The 14,511-nt window shown below is 44.3% G+C and overlaps 1 non-coding gene across 1 annotated transcript; it reads left to right on the top strand.

Moving 5' to 3' along the window:
• The first annotated feature begins 1,374 nt into the window (after positions 1-1,374).
• LOC138461536 (U6 spliceosomal RNA) lies at positions 1,375-1,477 on the top strand. Its single transcript, XR_011264155.1, has one exon. It is a non-coding gene; the product is annotated as a U6 spliceosomal RNA (small nuclear RNA).
• The last annotated feature ends 13,034 nt before the right edge of the window (positions 1,478-14,511 follow it).

Raw genomic sequence — 14,511 nt, 5'->3', positions numbered from 1 at the left:
ACTTGAGGGGGTAATCTATATGCAGATGCTGAAAAGGACCATTGGGTGCATTGGTCCTTTTCAGCTTCTGCATATAGATTACCTGGATATTTTGAAAACATGCAATGGCTACAGATATATGTTAGTGGTAGTATGTCCCTTTTCCCGATGGATTGAGGCAAGTCCATGAACACATCCCGATGCCACATGTGCTGCCAAGTTTCTCATACATGAGGTGTTTCCTAGATGGGGTGTATGTGAAGTCCTACGGTCTGATAATAGGCTGCATTTTGTAAATGAGGCGTTTGAAGAAATAACTCTTCTATTAGACATAACACATATGTTTTCGTCTGCTTATCACTGACAGGTGAATGGTATTTGTGAGTGTTTAAACAGATTCGTCAAAGAGAGGATAGCCTAGATGAAGATGACTTTGAAAAAGGGATGGCTATTTTGCCTACCCCTTGCCCTATTTGCATTAAGAAACCAGCCTGGCTCAGATCACCACCTGACTCCTCATGACTTGGTGACTGCACGCTGCATGAGAGTACCCCTTGCTCCTCCCACTCAAATAAAAACTGATGCCCATAGTGTAGCAAACACATTAGGGAATGAGATGCATGCTTATTTGCCAAAGATGATCACTTGTGTTTCTTTTATATCCCAACAGATCAAAAATCAGAGGTAAGGGGACAAGAAGATTGAAGAAGACAGGCAAACAATCAGCCCTACTGAACTTTTGAAACCACTTTGTTTGTATCCTGAAGACTAAGTGCTCATCAAAAGATTTTTCTGCACTTTGCAGAAGGACCATACATAGTAGAGGAGGTCACCCCCACTGCCGTAAAGATTCAAGAAAGACGTGCTTGGCTGCACCTGAATGACGTAAAACTCTACAAAGGAGAGGCCCCTACCCCTCCAGCAACCGTTGACAGTGAAGCAAGAGAAGGATTTCTGTGTATGCAGCCCAGATTGACTACCAAGAGCCAACAGGAATCATCAAAATAAAAACAATTTGAACTTTTGATCATTCCCAAGTTTAAAGTAAAACAAATAACTTTTCAGTTTTCACAGAATTATCCCTGCTAGGTAAAAGAGACAATGTTTTGAAGAAAAGAAGAGCAAGATATGGCCAGGATAGTTTGCTTCAGCTGGGCTCAGAAGACAACAGCAAAAGTACTTTGGGACACATTTTTTGTGCACTATGGTTGGCCGGCTCGTTTACACTCAGATCAAGGGCGCGACTTAGAGTCCAAATTGCTCAAAGAACTTACGCAGCTGATTGGTATAAAGAAAACTAGAACATCTCCTTACCATTCACAAGGAGATGCACAAGCTGAACGCTTTAACCAAACACTGCTGAGTATGCTGGGGATGCTGAGTGCCGCCGAAAAATCGCTTCGGCAGCACATATACTAACATTGGAACGGTACAGAGAAGATTAGCATGGCCCCTGCATAAGGATGACATGCAAATTCGTGAAGCGTTCCATATTAAAAAATAAAAGAAGAGCACACAAAACTTTATGTTGCCTATAACGTTGCACACATTTTTGTATGCTGTTTTAATATATATACCCGTGGGTGAAAGGTTGCAGGTGTTTGCTGGGGGGTCCTGGAGTCTTTCACTGCTGCCTGCTACTCCCTATGCCCCGTTCCCAACAGGACATATACTGCGGGCTGAAACCTGTGAGGGTGGAAGCCCGTGGGTGAAAGGGCGCAAGTTTTTGCTGGGGGTTCTAGAGTCCTGGAGTCTTTCATCGCTGCCTGCTACTCCCTAAGCCCCGCCCCCAACTGGACATATACTGCAGGATGAAACCTGCTAGGGTGGAAACCAGCGGGTGAAAGGGCGCAGGTGTTTGCTCCCGCCTGGGTGTTCGCGCCTCACCGGGGGAGCCTGTAACAGGAGTGTGCAGCAGACCACAGAGCGGACATTGGGAGGTGAGGTGAGACTATCCTTTTGGTCCGGAGTTCAGAGTTCCTGCCCGACTTGTTTCCCATTGTATGGGATGGCCAGCTTACCCTGGAGTACTGCTGCAGTTATGGCTGGTGTTGCAGAAGGAGAGGACCTCCCTTCCCCTTTGCCCCCTCTTTCTTAACAAAACCCGTCCTTCTGGCGAACTTGCAAGGACCCCTGGGCTCAAAGAATCGCACATTTTTAGCGGGCCGCAGAAAAGGGGGGTTGGGTTCCTGCAAAGCTCCAGGGAAACATGGAGCTCTCTTGGGGATCCCCAATATGGATGGTGTGGTATTACCCAAATTGACCTTTTCAAATTGACCTTTTGTCCTAATTAACCTGATATAGTGGTCCTAATTTACCTTCTCACAATTGACCTTTACCTTTTTTTTTGTTCTTTCATATATGTGTGGGGTGGGTTTGGGATAATAAATAATATAAGGGGATTGGGTGTTTGTTTTGGGGGGGTTTTGGATTGGGTGAGGGTTGCGGGGGGTATACCGCCGCATGTATGTCCTAATTGACCTTTTAAATTAAATCACTGCTCCCACGATCAATTCACCCGCGATCAATTGTCATTAGGTCAATTCGTATACATCCGATGGTGCACCTATTCAACTGCCTGCTGACTTAATCTGCATTTGGGGAGCCAGCCCTCGACCATCTGGGTTTGCCCTGGCATCTGCTCTGAACCCCCTGCCCACTCCGCCTCAGGCTAGCCCATTCCTTGATGTACTAGTGCCCGAAGTAAAGCTGCTGACTCCCGGTAGGGGTCTTGATAGTGTGGCCACTGCTGAACTTCTCGATACCCTGGGATATGGTTGCGAGCGGATTAATGTTGCCATCGCCAAACTCACTGACGGTTGTGTTCCCCCAGTCATACCTCTGGTGCCGGCTCCACCGCACTCACCTTCTGGTCTGCCATCAAATATTCCATCAAATCACGGCCCTGGATCTACTCGCTTGACCACAGACCCACTGATGACACCAGCTGCTGCTGAGGCAGCTCACCTTCCATCTTTTTTTGTCCCCCCGGCAGCGGATTCAATGATCTTGGGCTTGGATGGATATGGGGAGGAAAGCAGCAAAGTCCACCCTGTAGCACCTGGAGTGAGTCCATGACAGCAATACTATTGGGGGACAGCTCCTTCCTATGCCTAAGATCACTCGGGATTCACAAGCCCTATACCCAAGGTAACCAATGTCTGCCCGTGTCATCTCCAAACGCACCTATCACTATGTCAGGGTGCTCCTGTAACCATGTGCTCACTGAATTGATGTACATCAAAAAACTGTTATTGGTTCTGACCAAAGGGGGGACTGGGGTAAAGGGAGTCGGCGGCATGGAGAGTGCCCACCAGGGATTGGGCCTGGTGGATTTGGGACCAGCTGCTACCACAGGGCCACTTTTCCGGTGTCCATGCCCTTCCCCTGATCCTGTAGCTTTGTTTGTTCCAATCACGTAGAGCCATCTAGTGGTGCAACCTTTTCTAACTCCTAATCTACTGAGTGAGCCCACCAAGAGCCCAACCCTGGGGGAGGAGTACCCGTCCTCAGTGAACCATGCCCCAAAGGTCCCCAGTGACAGGCACCCAGTGGGAAGGGTAAGCAATACATCACACCCGTATCCAGGGAAGCCTCTGTAAAGGCTCAACAATAAACACGAAGGACACAGAACTTCCATGGTGTTTCTCCATAGGGTCCCAAAAAGACCCCCCAACGGTAGAGAACCAAGGGATGACCTCTTGAATAGAAGCCTTCACTGGCTACGTTCCATGGGAGCGTGTCTCTGTGTCGAAGGTTTCCATGCTGGAGTGCACCAGACTGTCCAAGGAACTGCCTGCCAATGTTGACTATCAAACTGGTCTTTACGGACGCTCATACAGCAAGGGAGAGTTTGGAAACTTGTAAGTCCCACAAGCGGACCCGAAGAAGTGGGATTATAGCCACTTCTTCCCCCAACTTGGACCTTTCGGTCCCCCTTGGTGTTTGCAATAGAAACAGACCTCTTTCGGGGGCAAACCTTACTCCTTTGGGCCCGGGGATTTACGGGAGGTAAAAGGGGTATGGGGTTTATGGTTTTAAACTAGTGATGAAGATCTGCATCGTGGAATCAAGGGAGGATGCCATCTTTTTATTTGTTATTTTATGGTTTTCTTTTTCCTTGTGATTGATGTAATAATTCACTTGAACTGTTTTGCTAGGTTGTACTTTGATGGCCTCACAGGCCAAATAAAGTTGTTTATTTGACTGATATATACTTCGATCCTATCCAGAGACGAAACATTAATATTGTCACCTTTTTTGGAAATCCTAATACAACCTCCATTATCCGCAGGATCATCATTCCAATATTATTACAATTTCTGTAATAAAAAAGTGTGGTTACTATAAAAAATAGCAGGAACTAAACGTTGATAAAGGAGAATCCGAATCTTCCATTTTGTAAGATACACCTTGTTAGCAGGAGGACCGCATAATGTGTGAAAAACGGAGTACAGTTAGTGAATTCTTTTGCAATATTTCTTGTAACTGCATTTTGTACAATGTGTTGTCTTTATTTCCTTATTCTTATAGCATTTCGTCATATGACTTTTTACAATATAGATGCAGTGTCCAACAATGAGACATCTGTTTCTATTCCTAACAAAAGCACAAGTGACATTTTCCCTGATATTTTCAAACACATTAACCAGTTTAAGAGGGATGCTGCAGAAGATTATCAGGACGCATACCTTGATAAGTCAGACCATTTAAAAAATATGCTATGGTACCAGCGCATGAGTAATGTGGGGAAAGGAACGTCAGATGAGAGCTGCTATGTTTGTTCTCTCATCGCTTATGCCATGAGCACTGCCAGAATATGTATAGCAATTGAAATACCTGTACATGATGCAAAGCCATTTAGCAGCATTCATGACATGAGCACAATTTGAAGGGAAGTGGGCAACCCTACGATGGATGTCAAAGAGAACGTTCCTATATGAAGATGCCTACATAAAAACACAGAAGATGATAAAAGACCCGAGTTCGAAGATCAAAATGATCCAGTACACGTTGAATGACCCAAATAGAGAAGAGGTGAATATTGTTGATCAAAAGAGATTGCACTGTGCAGATACAAGGGAAACACCAGGATTGCTAGGATGCTGGGAGAGACCTCTGGTAGTGGTACATGGATATGTAGCCACTAGTACAGGGTGGGAAGTAGGAATGATGGAATGCAGTGGATACGTATTGATGACAGCACCAGTGAAGATAGTGCAAGTAGCGAATCACAAATGCCTTAAGGAATGGGTCAAGTATTTGAAGTTATTAACATGGGTTGCAGATGAAGCAGGACCCGTATCCAAATTGCCAATGAAGAGTGAAACACTGTGCTTCAGAAACAGTGGTCAGAGCAAAGTTGGAGAAAATAAACGATGTAGGCACGTAATTGATGTGCCAGGAATGAAAGGAGGAACTGCCTTGCTGATGGATGACTATTGGACCAGTGGATCGAGAGCTTACATGAAGTTGCCCCTAAACTGGGGAGGAATATGTTTTATCGTGGTAACATATTTTCCTGTGTTGGTGGTCCATTTAAATTGACCTCCACATAGACAACTTTCCAAAAAGGGATGCACATTAAAGGAAGAAGAAGTTGCTTAACTTCACCCGACAGAAGAGAGAAAATTACCTTTCGGCAAAATCAATAGAAGCTTATCACAACATTCCAGATCAGCATACATTGTTTAGTAGGACGGCAGTTATATTTATAGCCATATTCATGCCAGGAATTCAAGCTGCAGTAAACTCCAAGTGGTTACAAATCACTTGGTGGGAACTGCTACAAACAATAAAGGGAATGAATGTGATTAAAGAAGAAATGAGGGCCATCAGACTCATGACCCTCAAAAACAGGTTTGTCTTGGAGTCAATTACAGCAATGTAAGAGGCATTTGTGCAAAGATCAGGCCTTCTTGCTGTACATACAATCCTGCCCATGATGGAGAAAATAGAACATTGACAGAAGCTATAACTCTGTTATCGACCCTACGAAAATGGTGGAAGAAGTAAATGAAACTAAAGACAATGAAGATTGGTTTTAACACCTGTTCTCATGGGTTCCAACCTGGATGGTGAATGCATTTAAGATACTGATAGCAATACTTGTGTTAGTATTGCTGGGATTCAGTCTCCTGAGAACAATCATAGTACAATGCAAGAAGACAGCAAAGAAAGCTGTTGGAATGAAGATAATGATTGATGTGAATGCTGTTGCTGACGAACACACACAAAGCGAGAACAACACCCATGAATACCTGAAAGGAAGCCTTATAGCACCCCCAGGAGCATAGCTGTATTATTGCAAGGATCATCGGAACTATGTGGGACGTTGGGTGTTCTGTTCGATGACTGGGGAGTGTTGCCTTACAGGGATATGACATGTAGTGTGGATGAACATGTAAAGAATGCAGGTGATATGAGGGGGATGACAAAGATATGGATTCCGAAGAAACCACAGTGTGAAGAAAAGGTGAACAAAATTGAGGAGTGGTTGAGCACTCGACCAGAGGGGGGGAATATAGAGAGGACGATGTACAAATAACATATAGAGCCCAAACCCTCACCTCTTTCATACTGGAAGAACAACAAGAAAGCACTGTGCTTGACACCTGGTCTCAACCCAATACCACATCGAAGGTATGAGAGACGCTATGCGCTTAGACAACCGTATAGAATGTAGCCTTAAACTGATGCGGTAGACATGAGCCTGTAGACACCAGTGGGCATAGAAGAACTACAAGTGAAGTCTGACAGATGTAAAGTGACACCACTAAAGAGAGAAGATACGCGGACGCACTGAACTCAATGTATAGAATTCTAAAGAATGAAGATGTGATTAAAGTGACAAAGTAAACATATATGCAAATATGAAGATGAACCATATACACTGAGAAGATAAATGACAAGAGATGTAATAAATGTATATATGCAGAAATGCAAGGTAGAAGAGACATATAGAAGCTTGCTAAAGTAGGAAATATAATGCAGGTAGAGCATCCATGCTTTTAAATCTTGCTGCCTCTACTCTTTGACCTTTACAACTTATCCAGAACAGGACCTCAAGACTTGTCCTTGGCCTCAAGCCCAGGGATCGTATCTCTCCAGCTCTGAAATCTCTTCACTGGCTCCCGTGGCTACAAGGATCAAGTTCAAGACCCTCTGCATCGTCCACAAGGCTTTCTGAGGCCTATGACTGCTCTACCTCCAACTTTCTCTTCCAAAACATCTTCCTTCTCAAGCTCTCCGCTCACCCACTACCAACTCTCTGAGGGTCAGACACTTCTCCAAGCAGAGAGTTGGGGGCAGAGCCATCTCCTCGGATGGGGCCTTCCCCTGGACCCGTCTCCCTGCCTCTCTCAAACTTGAGCAGAACCACCTCTGGTTCTGTACGGTACTCAAGACCATCCTTTTCACTTCTGTTTCTCTCTTCCTCTCCCATGTGATGCACCTGACTGCTCCGCACACTGTTCACCGGGTCACACTCTGAACTCGGGCGTAGGCACCTGCATGTCCATTTGCCCTTGCACTGCTTCCAGGTTCCCAAGTGCTTAAGGGTCTGTATCTGCAACCTTACAGTCCCTTCTCTTTGAACTTATGAGCCACCCGCTGGCTTCACTTGTGAGTTAACTGCACTTCCCCTTCCCCTCCCCCCTGCGTGATCTGAATGACACAAGGCCTAGTAAGACCGTTATTTTATCTTCCCTTTGTTTCCCCCTCATTGTCTTGACGCGTCTAGAAACAATTGTGTACAGGCGCGTTTTAAATGCCAAATCATATATTCATGCTAGGAAAATGTACGTCAGTATCATATAATAGTAAGCAAGAAGCCTTGAGAATAGAAATCAAGGCTGCAATGCTGACAGGCACTGGGATACAAATTTGTGCAAGAACAAAGGTTATTTTCTTGGCTCAGAATCAATGATGCCACAGCAAGAGCAACTACATGGCTTGAAAGGAGTCGAAGAGGATAAGCTACATGCGCAGGATATATTTCTCTGAGATTAAGTAAAGGAGTGAGCAATTGCAAGTGCCAATTATTGTTCAATTAACGATGTAGGAGGCACATGCAGAAGGGAGCAACGAAGTCTCCAGAGGCCAAGGAGAATAATAGCATCTAATATAATTGGATCAAATAACATTAAATAGAAGGGCAATATGGCCAAAATCATGGTCTCCTCAAACATAATGCAGGACTGGAAAACAAGGCCTATTCATAAAGCTCCAGATGAAGGTAGCAATGTACCTTCACTCCCTTTAAAGTCCAGAGGAAGAGAATAGTCAGAAAGGTCAAATACAAAGAAGAAGCCTTGGCTTAGTGCCTAACTGATGAGAGATAGTAGTCTAATTAGCTAAGAAAGGCAGTTGTCTGACATTGTTCCCTTGTACCTGTTTTTCATTGCTTACGTGCTGCTTATGAGCCAAATGTCCCAGGTTAGGAAGAGAGTGCCAACCAATCATGAAGGTCTATGTAATGGTAGACCATACACTGTTGCACAGGCATATCCGCTGCTGGTGTTACGTTATTATCTGTATTTTACATAGTTAAAGGTGGTTCAAGGCGTGCTATCAGATAAGAGGCATCCAATGGTGATACTAACACTCATACAAACTATATGTATATGTTTCCTTTAACCAACCCCTCCACCCAGTAGGTTTTTACTGTTAGCCGTGTAGGAAAACGTCATAGTTGACGTATGTTGAGGTGTAAATCATTTTGTGTAACTGAAATGCATTGGGACTGTGTGAGCAACAATCTCTTGACTAGGTTCCCCTACTTTATTGACCTGATAATAAAGTCTTATTTTGCTATATTCCTGGAGTGTGTCTGGTTATTTGGGCCCAAGATAATTTATTGTGGTAATCCCATCCAGCACTTGGAACGCTCCAGGTGCTATTGCACACTACTACTAAAGCAGCAATAATCAAAGCTCTTCAGGAGTACACGGATGAGTAGTGAATAAAACTCCAACTCAGCCCCACACTACTACTAAATCAGCAGTGGTCCCAGCTCGGAAGGAGTGCCAGGAAGAGTTGTGAACCAAAGTCCTACCCAACCCCACACTACTTCCAAACCAACAGTGATCCCAGCTCTGCAGGAGTGCCGGGATGAGTGGTGAATACAAGCCCTACCCAGCTCCACACCACTACCAAACCAGCAGCAATCCCAACTCATCATAAGTTTAGGGATGGGTAGTGAATAAAACTCCTACTTAGCCCCCCATTACTACCAAACCAGCAGTGATCCGAGCTCTGCAGGAGTGCTGGCATGAGTAGGGATGAGTAGTTAATACAAGCCCTACCCAGCTCCAAACTACTACCAAAACAGCAGTAATCCCAGCTCATCAGAGGTTTAGGGATGAGTAGTGAATGAAACTTCTACTCAGCCCCCCACTACTACCAAACCAGTAGTGATCCCAGCTCTGCAGGAGTGCAGGAATAAGTAGGGAATCAAAGTGCCACTCTGCCCCCACACTACTACCAAACCAGCAGCAATCCCAGCTCATCATAAGTTTAGGGATGAGTAGTGAATAAAACTCCCACTCAGCCCCTCACTACTACCAAACCAGCAGTGATCCCAGCTCTGCAGGAGTGCAGGGATAAGTAGGGAATCAAAGTGCCATTCTGCCCCCACACTACTACTGAAGCAGCAGTGCTCTTAGCTCTTCAGGAGTGCAGGGATGACTAGTAAACCAAAGTCCTACACATCGCCACACTACTACTAAAGCAGCAGGGACCCCAATCATAGCGGTAACACAGGCACAGCCGGACAGGTATACCCACTCCGCCTTTTAGGGTAGTGCAGGCAGAGAGCAGGCTATACTCCTGAGAAGGCGTATCAGCTGTGAGAGAAGCAGTCCAACCAAGGTCCTATGAAAATAAGCGACTTAAAACTAAAAATACAAACACACTAATCACAAGCTCTAATAGCCACCCTTGCAAAGGAAGGCACAGAGTATGCAGACTTTAAGATGGAAGAGGCACCCTGGGTCTGGAGAAAGTCAACATTCTGAACTGCAACGTGTAAGTTCAATGAAGAATCTGTCGGTAAAAAGTTAGAGAGTGTGGTCTTAAATGTTACTAGAACCCTTTAAGGAAGGCCGGGGTGAAATCCACAACAAATGCCTTATATGTTTGTTCTTGGGGCTTTACAGCATGGAGCCAGGCTTCCAGGCACTTTATAGTGGATCGAGTCTGCATGGACATGTTTTGAGATGCTGGTTTCCAATAGACCCAGTGTGCTGAGACAGTCTAGTTGGCTCAAAATGTTCCTGAGAATGCATGTGGGACTCTCAAATCGGTCAAGTCAGCTCAAAAAAAGATCCAAGAGTGCAGTGTTGTTCTTTGGTACTGAAAAGCAGTCAGGTGATGGAGAAGTCAAAGGCTTGATGGCTGAAAAGCAGATTGAAAAGCAGTGAGTGTCAAAGGCAGTTCCCAGTGCTTACAGGGGCCCAGAAAATGACTTGCAACGGTCAAACTGGCTCTAAAGGGGATCAAAGACGGAAAGCAGATCCCAGAGCTGTATCTTCACTTCTGGTTGCTGGGTGACCATATCTAGGGTTTCCAGGGACAAGGTAGAACCTTGTTCTGCACTTCCAAGCTAGGCAGGTTACTAGGGAGCACTAGCAGGGGATGTCACATCCAGCGAGCAAATTCCTAGGATAAGTGGTCTCAGCTTGCAGCAGTCTTGTCCAGCCAGCAGATCTACCAAAATAAGAGTGACCAGACATCCCAGTTTTGCTGGGACCATCCTGATATTTGCCCCTTAGTCCCAGCGTCCCAAGAGTTTTTAAAGTTGTAAAACCTAGTCCCCGTATTTGACGAACGGATGGCTACCATCCTTGTTTTTTCTGAGAGCCAATTAAGAAATCCCGAAATGGGGCCGGCCACTGCTTTTCATGCTTGCTTTTCATGCCCCGATACCCTACCCTTCTTCCATGGCTTCTCTCGTCCAATAAGAGTTCTCTGCTTGCAATACACACTAGTACTTTATGTGGAACAGGCCACTGACATAGATGTAGGACTATAGTTTATTTGGAGTTCTATTTGTGTTTTAGTCCTTCCTTTGTGTTTACTTCCTCTGAAACGGCAGTCCTAGTTCTATGTCGGAGGCGTGACCCATTTTTTTATTTTCAAAATCTGGTCATCCTAAGCAAAATGTTTCTCTGGGATGGTAGTGTGAGGGGTCTTCATCCCTTCATTGAGCCCCTATCTTCACCTCAATGCAAGATGACTGTGGGACAGACTGTTCCCGCACTAACATTTAATTTCAAATCCTTCTTATGTTGTCCAAAGATGATTTAAAACAAAAGCTGGTCCCACTCAGTTAACTATGGATTCTGCCAAAGCCAATTGCTTCAGTTCTAGTCTTCGGCAAGAGGTCAAATCTTGGCTGCAGTGTTCATAGTCTTTTTCCTAGTGATGTCAGTCTCAGGGTGCTTTGTTTGCAGGAAGAGAGGAGGGGCCATAGGAACTGTGAGAGTTCTGGGAGATTGCAAGAAGGTGGGATCATTCTGCGGACTGGTATCCTCTCCAGCTATTCTAACTCTACCCTCTCTCCTGTCTGACCTCTGTTAAAGAGTCTCCAATACTTACTAACCTGGTGTTTTTTCTTTTGGCCTGGCATGGCTTGTCATTGGAAACACCAGGTCTTTACTTACCCTATGGGGAAGATTCTATATTCTGGAAGATGACAATTCTTTCCCAGCGAAAAAAGTAATTTGCTGGGGTTGAGCATAAATGGGTTGCTTTGAGGGAACTAAGTCCCAGACAGTGAATACACAAAAGACCCTTACAGGAAGGTCACTAGGAACCAATCTGACAATAAAGTGACACAAAGGATTTTTGCTAAAATAATTGTAGATCCCCAGAGACCACCATGTCAAAACTGGACATGGCTTATTTCTATTATTTAAAATGCGGCCACTCCCTAGGAGCAAACAGTTATATCGTTTGGATCTAGATTTCCCAGGGTTGAATGCAGTGCCTGGTTGTTGGAACTTTGGGTTTCATCATGCTATCTGCAGGGATTCACATGCTACTCTGTAAATGACATGTTGCAAAATATAAGGCAGCTGCTCAGAGATGTCAGTAGACAGGCTGAACAGTGTTAAATGATTGCACAATACTTTCAGCATGGAGCATTTTCGGAAGTGAGTCTGATTAGCAGAGCTCAAATTCAGAGGCAGAATTGCCAGCATCATTTTGGTTTCAAAATGAAAAAATTAAAGCCAGCTATCACGGTTTATTACACGGTCACTCTCAATTTAGGGAGTTCCTTCCTCCCCCAAGCAGTGGCGCACACAACAAAACACTTTACAAATTCAACTTTAGTGGGGCCTCCAATTCTATCGTACCCTATGTAAAAATACCCTCTTTACCATAAATCAGGTAGGAACCAGGTCATTGTATAGTAAGAATATATATTTATTTAAGTTTTCGCAAAGAATCATAGGCAATCACAAAAACATCAACCACTAACACTGTGGCACAACACAATATTACAAATTCAAACTTCTTTCACCAATTGACTACATAGGTTTAAAGGACTTCTCAGTTGCTATAAGACACAGGTAAAATGTTGAGGTTTGCAGTCACAATTTACATCAGTTTCTAGCAAATTAACCAATAGGAAAAATAGAAAACACACAGTGATTACTTAGTTTGGCACAATATTGTTATCTCCCAGGAACCCCCACCCTCCAGGCATCAATTAGAAATGGCCCCTCTGATCTGAAGGCACGGTACAGATAGTGGGAACATAATGGAAAATCGTTTTGGCTTTTTATTTAGGTAAAATGCAAGGTTTTGGAATTATGATTTGGGATTCAAGGGAATAAATGGTGAATTTCGTTTTTCACCACTCCTACAATGAAGATGCAAGGCTTTGGGATTCTGGTTTGGACTGGGAGGGAAAATTCGTTTTGCACAATTTGTTTTCAAAGGAATGCAAGGTGTTAGGATTTTCATTTTGAGGGCACCCGCACATTCAATTGAACAGCAGGGTTACCCAATCACATTACATATTAGAGTAATTTACAGTGCACTGGCATAATCCTTTGTCAATTTAAAATGTTGACAAAAACATCACCCTGTGATAAAAGAACCTATGGGAATTAATTAAATAATATTTGTAGTTAATTGTGCTTAGGGTATGCATGCTTTCAACCCCCCGTCCCACTAAAGAAGAGCACCCCCCAATGCAAAGGTAAGGGTTAAACAGACAGATTCCAACATGATTCAATGTAACTGGATAGAGTTGTCTTCTATTGAGAATGTATTGAGTTAACATTTTAGTTCAATATGGACGGGGTCTACCCAGTTTTTCACTCCTCCCCCTTCACCCACTAAGGGAAAGTTATTAAGGCAGGTATCTCCCCACACAATTGATAGCTTTGGCATATAGCTACTCACATGGGAGATACCTGTTCTTACCTCAGAAGGCCTGCCAGATGCTAGGACCCTCTTTCAGGCAGGCAGTTCACACATCAAGCCTCTATCCACCAGCCACGTCTCCCCAGCCACAGGCCTCTCTCAGATAGGGCTCCCGGGTTTCCAAGCAAAGTCCCTGGCTCTGCTTTTCTGCCTCCTTCTCGGTAGGCCTTGGTTTAGCTTTGTTCCCATGGCACAGGGTTTCCACAATGGATTAGGCAACTCTCCTGGGCTCTCCCTAGTGGTTTTCTTGCCAATCCCCTTAGAGATTGGAACATGCTAAGATATAGTGCTGATGACACTCCATGATTATCAAAATACACACACTACGGATTGGCCAGCTCTCTCCCTCACCCTAATATGCCCACTTCCTGCTAATAGGTCAAGGAGTTAGGGGGTGTGAACAATGGAGGCTGAGGGAGGAGAAAGAAGATTCATCACCCCAAAATGCAAGTGGGTTTAACTTCTTAAGTGTCCTTAAAATCTAACAACATGGCAGCTGCCCAAATTCTTCAGATAATTGCCAGCACATATATATGTTTGAGTTCTATATTCTATGAATACAAATCCTATCTCGGCATGCCCTTCCTGGGAGGAGCAGTATTGATTTACTCCTGAGCTGAAATAGTCACAAATCTGCCCCTTCCCAAAATAAACCTTACTTCCATAACCTATCATCCCACCAACTTTCTATTCCCTCAGAATTATAAGGCCAGAATCCTAATTGCCTTCATAATTGAAGTTGTATTCATCACACAAAATTCGTTTTTAGATGGTACTGACAGGCTTTTTATCTCTTTGAATATTTGAATATAAGACCGGGATGAGCTCACTGGACGTACAATGGACTTTCCATTCAAGAAAATGTATTCAATGTTAGTCAATCGCAAAGCATCCCACGTGTCCCTCATTTTCACATTAGCCCCCACCAATTCGTAGGTTGCATTTCTCCATTGTCACCTGACCCGAACATCTGCTTATCAGCAATCTGTTTCATGCACAATGTTTGATCATCCATTAGTGGTTCTGAAGCCATTTATTGAGGTTGAGTTAGCCTTGAAAAGGTAATTGCTGTTGCCCACTAATGCACAGTTAATG

This window comes from Ambystoma mexicanum, chromosome 1p (assembly GCF_040938575.1).
Source record: "Ambystoma mexicanum isolate Mex_15411 chromosome 1p, UKY_AmexF1_1, whole genome shotgun sequence".
Taxonomy (NCBI): Eukaryota; Metazoa; Chordata; class Amphibia; order Caudata; family Ambystomatidae; genus Ambystoma; species Ambystoma mexicanum.
The sequence above is the reverse complement of the archived record's forward strand: the minus strand, read 5'-3'. Positions and strand labels throughout refer to the sequence as shown.